General features: G+C 43.1%; 1 protein-coding gene and 1 non-coding gene across 3 annotated transcripts in view; one reads left to right on the forward strand and one right to left on the reverse strand.

Annotated features, from left to right (window-relative positions):
- LOC124721242 (nuclear hormone receptor FTZ-F1 beta) overlaps nt 1–19,946 on the forward strand; it is a 411,982-nt gene that overhangs the window by 53,331 nt on the left and 338,705 nt on the right. The gene's annotated exons all lie outside the window — the stretch shown is intronic.
- Nucleotides 1,388–1,462, reverse strand: Trnas-cga. The gene has a single exon. It is a non-coding gene; the product is annotated as a tRNA-Ser (tRNA).

The following is a 19,946-nucleotide window of genomic DNA, read 5'->3' on the forward strand; positions in this document are numbered from 1 at the left end:
TGCTACGGTCGCAGGTTCGAATCCTGCCTCGGGCATGGATGTGTGTGATGTCATTAGGTTAGTTAGGTTTAAGTAGTTCTAAGTTCTAGGGGACTGATGACCACAGATGTTAAGTCCCATAGTGCTCAGAGCCATTTGAACCATTTTTTTGAAAGTTAAAACAAACAATGGTAAATCGAATAATTCACCGTCCAAGAAAACGCTATAAAACATAGTAGCACCATAAAAAACACACGAAAAATACCGTTTTCAGTTATTACATTCCTTACTCTAACAACGGTTCAAATGGCTCTGAACACTATGGGACTTAACATCTGAGGTCATCAGTTCCCAAGAACTTAGAACTACTTAAACCTAACTAACCTAAGGACATCACACACAGCCATGGCCGAGGCAGGATTCGAACCTGCGACCGTAGCGGTCACGCGCTTCCAGACTGAAGTGCCTAGAACCGCACGGCCACACTGGCCGGCTCCTTACTCTAAGTAATTTCATTTGCAGAAGTTACACACATATCGGTATTTATTGTAATGTGCACATTCAGTGTGCGCACATATTTCGCCCATTAGACATATTACCCAATCTTCCCCTGCCTTGTTCTGCGAAAATTTATCTGAGCAAAAGAGGTAATTGCCATTTTCACTTGTGGGTGCACTGTCGGCCGAGACGCTACTAAGTATGGACGAATCATCTGTCACACTAAAAACATCATCTACAGAATCAGATGATTATTTGTTCCTAGGCTTTGGTGGCCTCTGCTTCTTTGTCTCCGGTTTATTTGTTGCTGTCGTCGATACTTCAAAGGACCTTTTATATGAAGACAAGGTTAGAACTGCTGAAGGACCTACTTCTCTTCACTTCATTCCTGACCTCTTCTTTATTTGTGCTGTGGGTGAGAGTTTTCAAAGTGTTAGTTTCAGTTGTGGCCGCAGATGGTCCTTCTTCGACTTCATCATTAGCCTTTCCACTTTTAGACGCCACAGCTTCTGCAGATGGATCATTAGGTAAATCCTAAATTATTCCTTCATTACTGTCAAAGAAATCTGCATCTTTGAAAATATGATTGTGTAACGGGTATATTCCTTTCGCCCTTAACGCACTGATTGCTGTCTCCCCTGTCTGTAGAGCTGTATGCCCTCGGTAAAATAAGGGCTGAGGTTTCCCGCTGCCTTCAGCTGTGCGCAGTTCCAGCACAGCAAGGCCGTTTCGGCTCATGTTAGGAGACCAGATCAGTCATACAGGCTGTTGCCCCTGCAACTACTGGAAAGGATATTGCCCTCTTCAGGCACCACAGCTTAGTCAGACCTCATAATCGTTCCTAGAATGAAATTTCCACTCTACAGCGGAGTGTGCGCTGATATGAAATTTCCTGGCAGATTAAAACTCTGTGCCGGACCGAGATTCGAACTCGGGACCTTTGCCTTTCGCGGGCAAGTGCTCTACCAACTGAGCTACCCAAGCACGACTCACGCCCCGTCCTCACAACTTTAATTCCGCCAGTACCTCGTCTCCTACCTTTCAAACCTCACAGAAGCTCTCCTGCGAAACTTGCAGAACTCGCACTCCTGGAAGAAAGGATATTGCGGAGACATGGCTTAGCCACAGCCTGGGTGCTGTTTCTAGAAACGTTGAGACACGAGCCACCCAACCTCGGCAAGGTCTGTAGTTCAGTAAGGGGGAAGGGGGCGTAGTTGGGGCTAAGAAATCGCATAAATCACAATTATATTAGTGCTCTGTAACGAGACACCTGAGAGTACGGGCTTTTTATTCGTAATACTCAGAAACTATCACTGAGCAACCTTCGAAAGTTTGTCGATAGAATTCGAGTTCACGCTGTATAGGGTTGCCAGGTCTCGGCGTTATATTTAGCCGGACATATTGCCATTAAAGGCGCACTACCTTTTTAATCTATGTTCAGTCGTCTATTATTAAACAGCTAAAGCTAGCTTTCTGCGAGATCAATCTTAAACACGTTTAAACAACCAAATTTGGCGATTATAGTAGAAACTAAAGTCTTCAGTCTCCTCAGTTGCCAAGTTCTCTTCCTAAGATAATCGTATGTCGCTACGCGAGCGTGGCCGGGCAGTCGGATTGCATCGGCTGATGGGCGTATTGAGCGTTATATTTCGCCGGACATATTGCCATAAATGGCGCACTACCTTTTTAATCATGTCCAGTCGTCTATTATTAAACAATTAAAGCTAGCTTTGTGCGAGATCAATCTTAAACACGTTTAAACAACCAAATTTGGCAGTTATAGTAGAAACTAAAGTGTTCAGTCTCCTCAGTTGCCAAGTTCTCTTCCTAAGATAATCGTATGTCGCTACGCGAGCGTGGCCGGGCAGTCGGATTGCATCGGCTGATGGGCACATTCTACGTTGCCTCCCTCGCTCTGTGCGTTGCGTAGTTGTGTAGTTGTGATATGCGTTAGACTAGTTCGGCCTACAAACAAAAAAAAAAACAAAAAAAAAAAACAAACAAACACAGACTTAAGAATAGTATTGCTTGTTATATCCATGCCCGCATCTCGTGGTCGTGCGGTAGCGTTCTCGCTTCCCACTCCCGGGTTCGATTCCCGGCGGGGTTAGGAATTTTCTCTGCCTCGTGATGGCTGGGTGTTGTGTGCTGTCCTTAGGTTAGTTAGGTTTAAGTAGTTCTAAGTTCTAGGGGACTGATGACCATAGATGTTAAGTCCCATAGTGCTCAGAGCCATTTGAACCATTTTTTTGTTATATCCATATATCATTTTGGTATATTCCCAATTCCACTTCATACTTTTTCCTCGCGCTTACGTCATCAACTTGTTAGTTGTGCGTCCTCTACTTCATCGCATTCATCGCAAAAAATTCTAACAAAATCCGAACAGACAGGATATTTGGTTGGATTAGACCGAAAAAGCCGGTTAAAGCTGGACACTTGGTAACCCTAATCGGGTCTAAAATGTAGCCATTATTAGTTTAGAGCCCTTTTTATGCCATTTAAGATGAACCGAGAGTATTAAAGTGTGACACTGTACCTCTACGATCTCGGGTTAGCGCGCTAATGAAATAATAATATGTCGCGTGTGAAATGGAGCCTGGCGAAAAAGACTGGCTGAGCCGAGCCGGCAGCAGAGGGGTCGGGAAGGGCATTGGTGCGACCTTGAGAGCAGGCGGGCACCTGGCTGCGAGCAGATGCGTGCGCGCGCACTTCCCGCCACACGGCCTGCCGCCTGGGAAACCGCCACACCGAGCTGCAGCTACAACCGGATCCATCACGAACTCCGCTCCACGCCACCTTTGTCCGACCCCAGCGTGTCCATTGTCCCAACGTTTCGCTGCCATTGCCCTCAACTTACAGTGGTGATAGATTGCGTCTTGCGTTCCCCTCCCCCCTTCCCACCACCTCGCCACACTGACACGACTCTAACAACGACCGTGTGCACTTGACGTAGACCTCACTACTTAGCCGTCATTAAAGAGAATGCACTTTCCCTGAAAGGGTACGCGTTGTTGCCGTTCTTTTGGCAAGCAGCTGTCTATAATACACTACTCGCCATTACAACTGCTACACAACGAAGATGACGTGCTACAGACGTGAAATTTAACCGACAGGAAGAAGATGCTGTGATATGCAAATGACTAGCTTTTAAGAGCATTCACACAAGGTTGATGCCGGTGGCGACACCTACAACGTGCCGACATAAGGAAAATTTCCAACCGATTTCTCATACACAAACTGCAGTTGACCGGCAATACCTGTTGTGATGCCTCGTGTAAGGAAAAGAAATGCATACCATCACGATTCCGACTTTGATAAAGGTCGGATTGTAGCCTGTCGCGATTGCGGTTTATCGTATCGCGACACTGCTGCTTGCGTTGGTCGAGATCCAATGACTGTTAGCAGAATATGGAATCGGTGGGTTCAGGAGGGTAATACGGAACGTCGTGCTGGATCCCAACGGCCTCGTATCACTAGCAGTCGAGATGACAGGCATATTATGCGCATGACTGTAACGGATCGTGCAGCCACGTATCGATCCCTGAGTCAACAGATGAGGACGTTTGCAAGACAACAAACATCTGCACGAACAGTTCGACGACGTTTGCAGCAGCATGGTTCAAAATGGTTCAAATGGCTCTGAGCACTATGGGACTCAACTGCTGTGGTCATCAGTCCCCTAGAACTTAGAACTACTTAAACCTAACTAACCTAAGGACATCACACACATCCATGCCCGAGGCAGGATTCGAACCTGCGACCGTAGCAGTCGCACGGTTCCGGATTGCACGCCTAGAACCGCGAGACCACCGCGGCCGGCCAGCAGCATGGACTATCAGCTCGGAGACCATGCATGCGGTTACCCTTGACGCTGCGTCACAGAGAGGAGCGCCTGCGATGGTGTACTCAACGACGAACCTGGGTGTACGAATGGCAAAACGTCATTTTTTCGGATGAATCGAGGTTCTGTTTACAGCGTCGTGATGGTCGCATCCGTGTTTGTCGACATCGCGGTGAACGCACATTGGAAGCGTGTATTCGTCATCCCCATACTGGTGTATCACCTGGCGTGATGTTATGGGGTGCCATTGGTTACATGTCTCGGTCACCTCTTGTTCGCATTGACGGCACTTTGAACTGTGGACGTTACATTTCAGATGTGTTACGACCCGTGGCTCTACCCTTCATTCGATCCCTGCGAAACCCTACATTTCAGCAGGATAATGCACGACCGCCTGTTGCAGAACCTGTACGGGCCTTTCTGGATACAGAAAATGTTCGACTGCTGCTCTGGCCAGCACATTCTCCAGATCTCTCACCAATTGAACACGTGTGGTCAATGGTGGCCGAGCAACTGCCTCGTCACAATACGTCAGTCACTACTCTTGATGAACTGTGATATCGTGTTGAAGCTGCATGGGTAGCTGTACCTGTACACGCCATCCAAGCTCTGTTTGAGTCAATGCCTAGGCGTATTAAGGCCGTTATTACGGCCGGAGGTGATTGTTCTGGGTACTTATTTCTCAGGATCTATGCACCCAAATTGAATCAATATGTAATCACATGTCAGTTCTAGTATAATATATTTGTCCAATGAATACCCGTTTTTCATCTGTATTACTTCTTGGTGTAGCAATTTTAATGGCCAGTAGTGTAACAGTATACCACCAATTGATGCAAAACGTCCCGCCTTTAACGCCTGCCGCTGAAATTGGCTGAGCATCTGTGTGACGCTTTTGCGCTTACTAAATGAAACTGTAACGAAACGCGTTGCACTTCTTTGTATCATCTGTATGTCCTCTATCTATCCTATCTGCTACGGAACCCCACTGACAAGCAATATTTAACTATTTTCCGAAAGAATGCTTTGTAAGCTACTTCCGTTGAGGGCGGACTACACTTCCAGAGGATTCATCCAATCAATCTCAGTCTGGCACCTGCCTTTCCCGCGATTAGTTTCATGTTTCCGTACGCATGCTCCTAGATACTTTATTGGTGTGATAGCTTCCACTGATTGTTCTGTAATCGTGTATTTAATCAATAATGGGTCATTCTGCCTATTTAGGTAGATTACGTTGCTTTCCAATTTTGGTGTTCAACTGCCAAGTAGAGGTGGGCCAAACGGTTACATCGCAGTATCAGTTACCGCGGCTACGATTATTTTTTTATAATATTTACATTTAACAGTTATTTATAAATGTCAGTTATTTTTACTCCTGAACTCTCTGAGAGGGGTGTAGTTAACTCTGATAGATTTCCATCAGCTTGCGCACGCGCTAAATCTGACTTGGAATAATTTCTCTTTATTTGTTATGGGCGGCACTTTAACCTTTCATCTCTAGGCAGGCCGCTCTTTTAAGGATGCTAAATGGCAGTGTCTCGCTGCTCGTCAGCCCAGTTGTGTGACGTCACAGCCCATTTTGAAACATTTTTGTTAATCAACAATTTTTAATTTTTTGTTGTATTGTGGTTCGTTAACTCAATCTGCGAAAACGTACGTTAAGGTAATTCACGTTTTTATTTAGTTTGGTAGTCATGCAAATCGATTCTGGTACGCAGTACCAGGTTAACAACTGCTCCATACAGGTTAACGAGAACTGCTTGTGTTGCGGCATGTGGATCACGTTAATGGCGATAACAATCCAGTCATTTGTAATCTCTGTGAGTACCTCCTGACGGCCAGCTATTGTTTCCGTAGAAGTACGAAAATACTTGTTTCACTCGCATATCTGTCCTTTGTGAAAATATCGTCTTGCTACGACCTACTAGAGGCCAGGACACAGTTACCAACTTGCAGATTGCTTGTAGTTGTAGGTCGTGACTCTCAGAGAAGACGAACTGTGAGCGAGTAGTATAACTGCCACAGAAAAATACTTATATACATCTACTGACAGTTATTTCCATAGACTCACGAATTCCTTGCGGTCGCTATGTAGTTAGATAGCACGAAAGCGTACTACACACTTCGCTAAAAACTTGGCGCGCAGGGTCACAGTTATTTCCATGAGTTATAGAATACCTTCTGTATGATACGTTCCTGTGCTCTGTTCATTTATCCGTGGTCAAATGTCGGAAGACACAAAAGCGTAGTACGCACTTCGATGAACAGATATTACCACGCACTATTGGCAGTTATTAAAATAGCTACTAGTAGCAGAAGAGCGGTTATTACAGTAGCTGCTACTTTTTAGTAACCGGTTGTTTCTGTCAGTTAAGTTATTTTTTTCCACCTCTACTGCCGATCTCAGTACCAAGCGTCTATCGTCTGCAGGTTTTCCTGACTTTCGCTACAAAATAGAATACAACAATAAACAAGCGTAGTTTTCATCACTGGGTTGGGATCTCGCCTTCAAAACGTTCCTTGAACTAAGGGAAACGAAATGAAGCACGAAAGGGATGGAGATTCTGGCCAATGAGAAATGAAAGCGGCTGCAGAGTAGACGTGTGTGCTGTCGTCATTAACTTTCTCCCCGCTGCAGGCTACTCGCAGCTACAGGCGGTCGCTTCAGCATTCGCATTGCTCTACGGCCGCCTCTCAGAGACAGAGGAGCTTGTAGATTTTCCTCTGCGGAACTCGTTCAGCCTTCCACTCGTTAATGGTGTGGCACGGGCAGGTTTTAATGATCTCCGCCTGCCATATTTTTCCTTGTTCTGATGATTACTACTCTCATCCTTTACTTTCATTTCGCCGATGGCTCCGTCATAGCAGATGACCATTAACCCCAAACGTATTTGACATCATATACGTGCAAATTAATTGAAATTCGCGAATATGTGTAACCAATCGCTTTATTTATATTTCCACCACATATTTCGGAAAATTACACCATTATTTCGTGATTTATTAAAAATTAACGTCACTTAGATGCTGAATTTTCTGTTCTCGATTTTCTATGGACATTGTTATGCAGCCTATTAGCAAAAAGTGAAAGCAGAATCGTATTAGTACATGCGTCAGAACATTTAGTTTCGTGGATACTTCCATTGGATGATTAAATTTCAATAACAACCCCTTCCTTTGGTCACACAGCCTGTTTGCCCTAACTGTATCCGAATGTACAGGATTCAGTCCTCGGCCAGTCGTAGGCTTTGTTGTCACTTCTTTCATCTCTGACAATGATTTTCTACTGTGAAAAATGCCGAGTTGCGTCGTGATTGTGATTCCACCTTGAACTGTTGGGCACCGTGTAACTACTGGCTAACAAAGTCAGTTCAAAGGTCGGACGAAGCTCAGGGCATATCATCTCCTGTAATACCATGCCTAGCAAAGCACTGCCATGTTGAAACCAGTCTTCGGGTTGAAAATACCTTTACTTTGATCCATATCAAACGCTTTGCCTATAGTAAACTGATGTACGCAGAGATTAGTTCTTGAAGATTACATACCGTATCCAGAATTCTTATAAAGATGCTGCACACCAGAAGATAGTTGCTGTACATAACAAACAATAAAAGTTTTACTTTAAAAAAATAAAGTTTGTTAATACTGCACTACTGGCAACGTCCATAAAAGTTAGATCTTCGTACAGATCTTTACGTATGTGTAGCATGTAATGTGCTTATGATTTAGAGAAAGAAAATGCCTGCATTTTCCTGTATACCGCTGTTTAGTTACGCAATACGCATAAAACTCCAAATGTTCGGATACATATATTAAAAAGATTTTTTTTTTCGTTCTCTGGTACCAAAAGAGCTCCAAATTGCATAGAAAATCGTACAGACGAAAATCAGCATCTCTTTTACTTTCTTTTTTAAATAAAATTGCAAGTGAAATTCTTGGAAACGTAGAGAGGACTGGCTATACACATTCGTGTATTTCAAATGATATTCGTAATGTTTGTGATAGGTCTAACCTAAAATTTTGATATTCATAGCAAGGATAAACACTTTTAACCGGTATTGATAACGTCCATAGACTGCCACCTAAAATTGGAATGCTGTAAGAATTTTATTTAACGCGCAGTGTAGTAATGTGTGATTATCTTAGGGATGTAGATGCCAATGAACCAAGAATGAAGGTACACACATCGTGCTGCGGTGGTAAGCAGTGCTTTGAACCTAAGATTTGTTGTACGGTTATAAAATGGTGTAACGTTTTTAGTTTTTGTGTTTTACATTTGTCTAATAATACAATTTGTACATGACGTTAATACGATACACCAGTCTTCTTAGCCGCGCGGGATTAGCCGCGCGGTCTCAGCCGCTGCAGTCATGGACTGTGCGGCTGGTCCCGGCGGAGGTTCGAGTCCTCCCTCGGGCATGGGTGTGTGTGTTTGTACTGAGGTTAATTTAGGTTAAGTAGTGTGTCAGCTTAGGGACTGATGACCTTAGCACACATTTGAACCAGTCTTCTTAAAAATCGATCGATTGGAAAACCTATTCTTAAAGCTAAATGTGAAATCATACATTGCAGTGAGTGAACTGAACATTTAAACATCCTTAGGTAGCAAATTTAGAAATTTGCAGGATAAAATATTACTAACAAATAAACTATGAAATTGACGTAAACACTCGTCGCATAGGAAAGTAACTTTTAGGTATAAAGTCGATGGATTCGGTAAGATCTTTCAGATTATCCTGATTGAAAATAAAGTTATTTTTTTGAGGGAACTGAAAATATAAATTTCCCAATTGTGTCATGAATTTATCCCTCTCAGTTTAAAACATGCTGCTTGAGAAGAAGATTGTTAATATCTGCGACCGTCACATTTTCTTCCTGCAGAATAGCGTTTCTTAACGTCAGTTTATTACGTTTTTAACGGACATCCTCCATGATCATTGTTCATTCCTCACAAAAACTATCATTGTTCATTCCGCACAAAAACCGCATCCCAACATGGAGTGCACAATTATTGGAATAAAAAGCCATGGAGCACAGTTCATACGAGATATAAATTAAGAAGGAGAGATGATATCTTGACCGTATAGAACTGATATTTTGATATATTATTCCCTAAATTCTTCCGTCAGCATTGGTTTATGCGTGAAAAAGACGATATTCTTCGAACAGCAATAGTCATTTTCAACTGAGTAGCTATCTTATATTTCAAATTGTTATTATTCAGTGTGGTAGATGGGATAGAAGATAACAATTTATTGCTTAAGTTCATCCACCCTCAGTAACACCCTAGAATCTGTCCCTCGAAAATGGAAACTGAATGAAAGAGAAAGGCGATTACGTATAAGGAAGATTAAGTGTAAACGTCGATTAAATGCGCCTAAAATTGAAATCCAGCTAGTTCATGAATGTGGTAAGCAAGTTAGTGAATGAACTGTCCGAAGGGTACAACGGAAGAGTGGCAAAGAAAAAAAAAGACACCATACAAACATGAGCCGAGATGAAAGGCTGCAATTCGTAAGGGACCACATTAAGAAAAAGACCAGAACGGTGGAATGATGTTATATTTGCTGATGAAAGCAAATTGAACGTCTTCCCAGTATATGGAAGAACTATGGTGAGACGAAAACCAAATGAAGAACTTCAGGCTTAACATTCCAACTTATTGTAAACATGGCAGGGTGAATTTTATAGTTTGGGGATGTATTTCGTCATTTGGTCTAGGAGAGAATACTTTCATTGGCAGTGCGTTGGGCGAGGACGGATATCTCAACATCCTGAAGCAAAATTTGCCCTGGAATGTAGAAAAATTAGGGATTAGATCTACATTCAATTTTTACAAGATAATACCTCGTAAACTAAAAGCTTCTTTGTAACTACCTTAGCCGCTTGACCTTAATCCCACAGAGAATTTACGAGACCAACTCGACAGAAGGATCAGGAGAATTACAATCACTTCGAAAGAAGATCTGAAAAAGAAGATGAAGGAAGAATGGGAACTGATTGGACCTGAGGAACCGCTAAAATCGTTTATACTTGCAAAAGCGTTTGAAAGCGGTTGTAACCAAAGCTAGACCCCAAAGAGTATTGATTTACACCAGTAGTCCTGTAGTAAAGAACAGCTATAGTGTGAACGACTATTAAAGACTCTGTATTGTTATATTGTGAAATATTACTTAAAACACTATTATCTCATTATGTTACGTAAGAAATTGTTCGCCGCAGTTCATATTTATTGTGAGAATGCATTTTTAATTTACTAAAATGTTATTCATTTGTTAAATGTATATGCTGATATAAAACACATATTACTACTGTACAACTAATCTCATCATACTCGAAAGACGAGATCTGACTTACTGATACCCCAACTGTGCACAAACACAAAACAAAAAGTTTCGCAAACTACTCCTTCCTTTGCGGCCGTCCTTAGCTGGAACATGATTCTCTGCACTCTGCGCGCAGTCAAATGCCCCGTTGCTTTTAAAAAGAAGCTGTAACATGTCCTTCTGTGGCCTTCACAACGTTTCAACGAGTATTAACGTATATGGCCAGTTTTCCCTCTGTCAAACAATACAGCCAATATCCCATTTTCGCTTCTTCCTCCTTCCATTTCTCAATCAGTCACGTCATTTTCTTTTCGCGTATCTTCATTAATTGGAGACCGGAACTGGGAAACGCTGGAAGTCCATATTTTCGTATACTTCTTGTAAACCACTGAGTGCGTCATACCTAATAACTTGATATATGTCGGAAGCATTAGAGAAACCTCTTTGTACTTTTAAAAAATCTCCGATAGGTTTAGCAATGTGTAAGTTCGTGACGTGAAGTACGCTCAATATGGCGATCGTGTCTTACCGCGGTGGTAAACACGTTGTAACCTGTTTCTCACTCGCTTTCCTACAAGCAACACGTTATAGTACATTTTACTTCATTCCGCTTATTTTCGACGTGCGTATTTTGTGTCCAGTGCTTTATGATGCGAAGGAAAGGCAAGATTAGAAACAAAAAGCCGAATAATGTGCTACAAATTCGAGCAAAGCCGTCTCTAACGTCCAGTTGGACAGCTGTTGTTCATAAACAACCGCCAAAGCATGATGTAAGTTGGCTCTGAGCACTATGGGACTTAACTTCTAAGGTTATCAGTCCCCTATAACTTAGAAGTACTTAAACCTAACTAACCTAAGGACATCACACACATCCATGCCCGAGGCAGGATTCGAACCAGCGACCGTAGCGGTCGCGCGGTTCCAGACTGTAGGACCTGGAACCGCTCGGCTACATCGTGATGTAAGTTGAAATCTATAGAATTTAAATAAATAAAACGAAGTATCTATTATTTTAGTATTTTATTTTAGTGTCTATTATTTTATTGGGGTTCAAACTGCATGATCGTCCCAACTTAGGAAATATTCCTGAGCTTCCAGTAACCAGTAAATTAAGTGCTGATGAAAAAGGATCTGTTAGCCGTGGTCGATTTTCTTACGGTGAAGTACAGGGAACTTTATTTCCCGTTGTATTCTGTGTTGCTGCTAAGAAATGAGTGAGGTAATTATGGGCACATTCAGGCTATTCCTTGGAAGTTGAACACTGCACCTAGATCCTTACCTAAACTTTAACTTTAATATTCTCTACTTATAAACTTAGTACACTTTTCAGTCAGACGTTACAAATGATGTGAATCGATCGTTTTATTTACATTCCTCCGAATAAAAGAAAATTGTAATATGAATTTAAAATGGTTTTGTCCGTTCTCTTATGTTTTTTACCATTTCTAGCCTACAAATGTGTTTTATCACTTCCTATTTCTCCCTCTTTTCCACCGCTTCTGTTATTTTCATTGCGGGGCTTCCTGCAACTTGTTTATATTTTTTACTTAGGTACGTATGTAAATTGTGTTTATTTTTGCGCACTATAGTAATTGGCTCAAATGGTTCAAATGGCTCTGAGCACTATGGGACTTAACATCTATGGTCATCAGTCCCCTAGAACTTAGAACTACTTAAACCTAACTAACCTAAGGACATCACACAACATCACGAGGCAGAGAAAATCCCTGACCCCGCCGGGAATCGAACCCGTGCGTGGGAAGCGAGAACGCTAGCGCACGACCACGAGCTGCGGACACACTATAGTAATTACTAAATGTTTCACACAACATCACGAGGCAGAGAAAATCCCTGACCCCGCCGGGAATCGAACCCGTGCGTGGGAAGCGAGAACGCTAGCGCACGACCACGAGCTGCGGACACACTATAGTAATTACTAAATGTTTTATAATGTTGTGTGTTTGATATAACTTAGGACACGTTTATCGTGATGAGTCTAACGCAAAATACGTAGAATGCCTTGTTAAATGTAAGGGACGGCCTGATAGCCCTAATCTTCCCAGGTGAAGTAAGTCAATAAATAAATATAAATAGTGAAGATGAACACTGAATTCCAGAACAGCAGAAACATATGCAAGAAGAAGGCTTTATCGTGGCACACCGAAACTAAACATTACAATACACTAGTGAGGCCTGAGGCACTGTATGGTGCCGAAAGACTAAAATTAGTGCGGGAAGGTGTCATAAACAAAATCATGAAAATAGGAAGTAGACTGGTTAGAAGCATCTTTGGCCCAAGGACAACAGAGATAGGATATAACAGGCCACACCTAACAATACAGAAAGCAACAGGCAACGAGAAAAACTGTTAAGCTTTTGGCACACGATATGATGCGAAGTGTCAATCGAGCAAAGGGGGCAACTTCGATGGATTCAGCTTCAATGGATACCGGGACACGTTGGAGTTAGGGGTAACAAACGTGCAAGTCAACTGGCAAAAATACCTTCCATCGATATACCCCTACCGTACAGTGGTTTTTTTAGCAGACTCGCCAGACTAGCAAAAACGGAGTGCACAAAGTTTGTGGACATTGACTGTAACATCAAAGACATACGTTATTGCGCGATTCAGCAATAGATTCCACACTTCACCTGGTTTCTCTAATTGGCGCTCATGAGAAGAGAAATTGTTACTAGTAACAGACTAATAGCAAGTCGTATGAATACCAATAAAACGAGACCTTCGCTAAAATTCATTGCTTCTCCAAACTGTTATTTCCGCCTCACAGACGAAGACATCGTTCCAGACATTTGTTAAAATTCATTTCGTCTTCAACCTGTGATTGCTGTCTCACTGACGAGGGCATTATTCACAGAATGTGATAAATACCACAGCCAAGAACAATTATGCTCTGCAGTATTTTAAAAATTAAGAACTATTTTTCCCTTAGAGTAGCTCTTAGTTCCAAGAATGGATCCGTTGCCAAGTGTAATTGTCATTTCTTTCGTATCTGTAAAAGGGGAACTTTAAAATTTGAGGATATCTTTAATGTTTTATTATGTATGTATCTAATTGTATTTAATGATACAATTTCGTGGCTTTTATTATACTGGTGCAGACTATTATACTTTGTTGACTCCTTATCTCGTTTGATTATATTTTGTAATGAAATCAGACCAATGTCCTGTTTGTATGATTATGTGCGATAATTGTATCTCTTGAAATGCCCTCCGTCTGACACCAAATAGAAAAGCAACGACCTAACAAAGATATCTATGAACATGTAGAGAACATAACATGCACCACGCGCAATAGAAGAATGTCGTTGTTTGGACATTTGGCTAGAATGGATGATGACCATTTGGCTAGAATGGATGATGACAGACCGACGAAGGAAACTAGTAAAATTATGAAGCGGTTATACAGAAACTAGATGACATCAAAAAAGCAAACATTAAGATAATGGACATACATAACGGGAAATAGTTTTGGAATAACCTTCGAAAATTGATCATCAGGAACAAACAAAAAAGGAAAAGAAAACTGCCTCACACCATGGAACAGCTCCTGACGCAAAGATTAGAACATACGAAACGGATGTGGGCGGAAAGGAAGAATTCATGCAGAACGTCAATTATAGTTTCTATGGAAAAATTTAAGCACACCGTATCAGTAGGATGAGCATAATACCCTGAATTAATTCAACCAGTATAAATATAAACGTAGGCTTTCGCGGCCATTGTCATATTCACCTAAATTTTTTTTAAAACAAAAAAAACCCTGAAGAAGGTGGCTTCCAACGGGGTTCGAAACGTCGGTAGTTATGCTGACAACGCGGTCACAACCCCCCCCCCCCCCCCCAACTTAAAAACATTATTGAATGTAATTTAACGAAGTTAAACTGTAATAGAAAAAAGACAGGCGTCACAGCTCATACTGACCGGTAGCGGTCCTTCCAGGTAGTTCGCGAACGCCGATGCTCCTGGCGTTAAGAGACGACCAGAGTTAGCCCTTGTAAATGTTCAGCCGATATTTGAAAATGAAATGACTGTTGGGAATCGATATGGGAATAAAAAAAAAGACCGAAATACACTACTGGCCATTAAAATTGCTACACCAAGAAGAAATGAAGATGATAAACGGATATTCACTGGACAAATACTAGAACTGACATGTGATTAAATTTTCACGCAATTTGGGTGCATAGATCCTGAGAAATCAGTACCGAGAACATCCACCTCTGGCCGTAATAACGGCCTTGATACGCCTGGGCATTGAGTCAAACAGAGCTTGGATGGCGTGTACAGGTACAGCTGCCCATGCAGCTTCAACACGATACCACAGTTCATCAAGAGTAGTGACTGGCGTATTGTGACGAGCCAGTTGCTCGGCCACCATTGACCAGACGTTTTCAATTGGTGAGAGATCTGGAGAATGTGCTGGCCAAGGCAGCAGTCGAACATTTTCTGTATCCAGAAAAGCCCGCACAGAACCTGCAACATGCGGTTGTGCATTATCCTGCTGAAATGTAGGGTATCGCAGGGATCGAATGAAGGGTAGAGCCACTGGTCGTAACACATCTGAAATGTAACGTCCACTGTTCAAAGTGCCATCAATGCGAACAAGAGGTGACCGAGACGTGTAACCAATGGCACCCCATACCATCACGTCTGGTGATACGCCTGTATGGCGATGACGAATACACGCTTCCAATGTGCGTTCACCGCGATGTCGCCAAACATGGATGCGACCATCATGATGCTGTAAACGGAACCTGGATTCATCCGAAAAAATGACGTTTTGCCATTCGCTCACCCAGGTTCGTCTTCGAGTACACCGTCGCAGGCGCTCCTGTCTGTGATGCGGCGTCAAGGGTAACCGCAGCCACGGTCTCCGAGCTGATTGTCCACGCTGCTGCAAATGTCGTCGAACTGTTCGTGCAGATGGTTGTTGTCTTGCAAACGTCCCCATCTGTTGACTCAGGGATCGAGACGTGGCTGCACGATCCGTTACAGCCATGCGGATAATATGCCTGTCATCTCGACTGCTAGTGATACCAGGCCGTTGGGATCCAGCACAGCATTCCGTATTACCCTCCTGAACCCACCAATTCCATACTCCACTAACAGTCATTGGATCTCGACCAACGCGAGCAGCAATATCGCGATACGATAAACCGCAATCGCGACGGGCTACAATCTGACCTTTATCAAAGTGGTGGTACGCGTTTCTCCTCCTTAGGGATCAAAACAACGTTTCACCAGGCAACGCCGGTCAACTGTGTATGATAAATCGGGCCGGCCGCGGTGGTCTAGCGGTTCTAGGCGCGCAGTCCGGAACCGCGCGACTGCTACGGTCGCAGGTTCGAATCCTGCCTCGGGCATGGATGTGTGTGATGTCCTTAGGTTAGTTAGGTTTAAGTAGTTCTAAGTTCTAGGGGACTGATGACCACAGATGTTAAGTCTCATAGTGCTCAGAGCCATTTGAACCATTTGATAAATCGGTTGGAAACTTTCCTCATGTCAGCACGTTGTAGGTGGCGCCAACCCTGTGTGAATGCTCTGAAAAGCTGATCATTTGCATATGACAGCATCTTCTTCGTGTCGGTTAAATTTCGCGTCTGTAGCATCTTCATGGTGTAGCAATTTTAATGGGCGGTGGTGTAAGAGTGTGGTGCTGCGGTTAAGGTAGGCTGTGGTGATATGGGCTAGGTTGCGGGTGGCGCAGATCGATAGAGGAGCGCGCCAGCTCGGAGTGTCAACGACTGGCGCGGAGAGCAAGGAGCCCATTAGCAGCCTGGCGGCTCGCCCGCAGAAACCTGGCCCAAGCCGCCGCCGCCGCCGCCGCCGGCCTTCCAGCGCCGGACGATGACCCCGTACCCGGCACCCGGCCTGCATCTGCCTCGCTCCCCACCCCGCCCCTCCACACCACGCCCAACCCTTACACGGCCAATGCCCACACTCTCTTTAATACGACACTATTTCTTTACACTGTTTCAAAAATTGCACCGGGTGGCCCCTCTAAGAGTGAAAGGCGCATTTGCCCCGATTTTTCGACAGATATTTGCAATTTTATTTCTACTGTGTGTAGCTGGAGTCCACCCAAACAAAAACTGCCCATCGCGTTGTAATCTACCCCTCCCTCCTTTGTTGTCGCTACTGTTTGCGATGGCGAAGTCTTTTCATGAGATTCGAGAGGAGTGAGATTTACAATGAACTTTTTTACTTATCTTTTCCCGCACAGTTGGTCCATTCCTCATGTCTAAGGGTCTGATTCATGAAGTTTAAATTTGCAAATTTTTGGTTCTCAAGGCTCAGTTGATCTAAATAAATTTTATTAAAAAAACATGGCTCTGAGCGGTATGGGACTTAACTTCTGATGTCATCAGTCCCCTATAACTTAGAACTACTTAAATCCAACGAACCGAAGGACATCACACACATCCATGCCCGAGGCAGGATTCGAACCTGCGACCGTAGCGGTCACGCGGTTCCAGACTGAAGCGCCTACAACTGCTTGGCCACTTGGGCCGGCGATGATTTATTGCTTCACATTTTACTATATCACACTGTCTTTTGAATTTTCACATTAATAAAGCTGAAATTACATCGTTCATCCAACCTACAAAAATACAGGGTGTACATGAAGTTCGGATACACTTTCAATTACTTTTTGCACAAGAACCAAACATTGTAAGGGTGATATATGTCATTTTGAAGAGAAATCAAATGGTTCAAATGGCTCGGAGCACTATGGGACTTAACATCTGTGGTCATCAGTCCCCTAGAACTTAGAACTACTTAAACCTAACTAACCTCAGGACATCACACACATCCATGCCCGAGGCAGGATTCGAACCTGCGACCGTAGCAGTCACGCGGTTCCGGACTGAGCGCCTTGAACCGTTAGACCACCGCGGCCCGCACAAGGTGGTCAGAAACAGTCCGAAAAGCTTGGAAGGGTGTTGCAGAGTAGATTGTGCTAAGAAATAATTATAAAGATAGGAATTCGATACTTCGTGCTTCTCCGAGTTATTCAACAATTAATTTAGGCAATCATGTACTTGCGCGCGCAAATTCAAGCACTTGCACTGTCCAAAATGTGGTAAGGTACAGACATCTGTGGGTCCGTGAGTTGCCACTTGCTCAAATGCTCATTGCCAGTTAAGATGCGGCTTTTTCAGAAGTGAAAAATTTAAGCTAGGTGAGCAAAATCTGCGTTTGTTCGGTTTGAAGAAACCAAGAACAAGATTTGCGACACTGTCTCTGGCAGGCTGCTTGAATTTCCGCGCGTGACGACCTGATTGGCTAACTTCAATGCTAAATAACTCGGAAACTGCCCAGCGTATCGAATTTTTTCCTAAAGAATTATTTCTCAGCACAACCTACCTTGCAACACCTTTACAAGCTTTTCTAACTGTCTCTGACCACCCTATAAATTCATCTGAGTCCTGAGGGAACTTTTAACTGTCATTGGCAACTGGTAGATTCTCTGCTGTTTTAGGCAATGCGACTTTACACGTCTCTATGGTAATCAGACGTGTACCGTGATCTTTGGCCCGTAAAATTTGACAAAATTTTTGACTAGCTGCAATGATCATACTTCCCACCTGGTTGACGCATTCAACTATATGTTGTAGAAACATGTTGCGTTTCACGGTTAAGAAATACAAACTGGACATTTTGGCATAGTTTTTATGTCACCCCTTCCCATCCCCATTCCCCACCCCAAGGGATAATATGAGTGTTGAGTGTCTTACTCGCACAGTTTTTTATACAAGTAATGAGTCATATAGATACCAACTTTGGTTGAAGTTGCTCGAGGCGTTCCTGAGTTACGCTTTTATGTCAGTCCTTTTCACCCCCCCCCCCTCCCCCCCCCCCCATGAAAGACTTGACATATACGCGAAATAGCAAACGCGCAATATGCTGACCTTACGCTGTTGTCCGTTGCAATTACGAAAACAATCGCGGATACCAGTGTCTACACGGTTGGAGAGCGCATAATTGCAAGCATCTCAGCCATTGAAAGGCCAAGAACGGACAGTCGTTGGAACAAGTGTGCATGAACTTCCAGATGTGATCCGAGCGTGAGCCACTTCCAAAGAGAACACTTCTGCTGTGGGAACAAAACCATTTTACTACCGGTAACGCAAAGGCTAAACCGAGAAGTGGTCGGCATTCAACAACAGAGGGAAAATACAGATACTTCATCGCAGAATCTGTGGAAAATTCGCTAATGAAATGGACTCGGGAAAGTTCGGCGGAACTGGACGTGCTCCGGACAACGCAAACATATGAGAGAAGACATCAAAGTTACGTGCATATCGACCGGCGCGTGTTTGGGATTTGTCGGACAGTAATTTAAGATCGAGTAATTGAGAGTTCCATTTTACGAAACTGACTTATCACGGTGGAATCAATAAATAGTCGAAATAAGGATATCTGGTACAACAAAAAACTTGAAAAAGAAGTCAGTGATCAAATATGAAAATACGTCATCGTGTACTATCGTTCAAAGAGTGTACGTGCGAAATGTCTCCAATGCCGAATTTTCCTCTTCTAGGCCTACAGATCGAATAGGTTCTACATCTTCTTCTGCTGTCCACAAATCGTTACAGTGTACGAAATAATCAAATGTCACATGTATATTACTAAAATGTTAACCCTGTTCAGAGTTCATGGTGAACGATTTCAGTTGAAGGTTGCCTATCTAAGAGCTTCCAGCGGCAAGAAAAATTTGATTTTTCAGTATTTCATATAACCAATTTTAAAATTTTAAATGCTGTCATAATCTACTCATTAGGAGGTATAATCCGAAAGCTTTAATACAGTGAGACAGTTATTACAGTTAGAGACTTTGTTTATGGTTCAAATGGCTCTGAGCACTATGGGACTTAACATCTGAGGTCATAGGTCCCCTAGAACTTAGAACTACTTAAACCTAACTAACTTAAAGACATCACACACATCCATACCCGAGGCAGGATTCGAAACTGCGACCGTAGCGGTCGCGCGGTTCCAGACTGAATCGCCTAGAACCGCTCGGCCACCCTGGCCGGCTTTGTTTATATCTTGAGGCAACGTAGCTCACAACTCGCAGATTACCCATAATACTATATATTTATCCAGTATTTGAGAATGACAGCACTTGGCGAGTTCCAACATGCTTTACGTATAATTTCAAACCTTGTCGAATCTTTTTATCGCTACGCCCCCTCACAATACAATGAAAAGAAAAAAAAGTTTATCGCTTTCTATATTTTCAGCATCCGGCACGACGTTCGAATTTATTACTC

This window comes from Schistocerca piceifrons, chromosome X, assembly GCF_021461385.2.
Source record: "Schistocerca piceifrons isolate TAMUIC-IGC-003096 chromosome X, iqSchPice1.1, whole genome shotgun sequence".
Lineage (NCBI taxonomy): Eukaryota > Metazoa > Arthropoda > Insecta > Orthoptera > Acrididae > Schistocerca > Schistocerca piceifrons.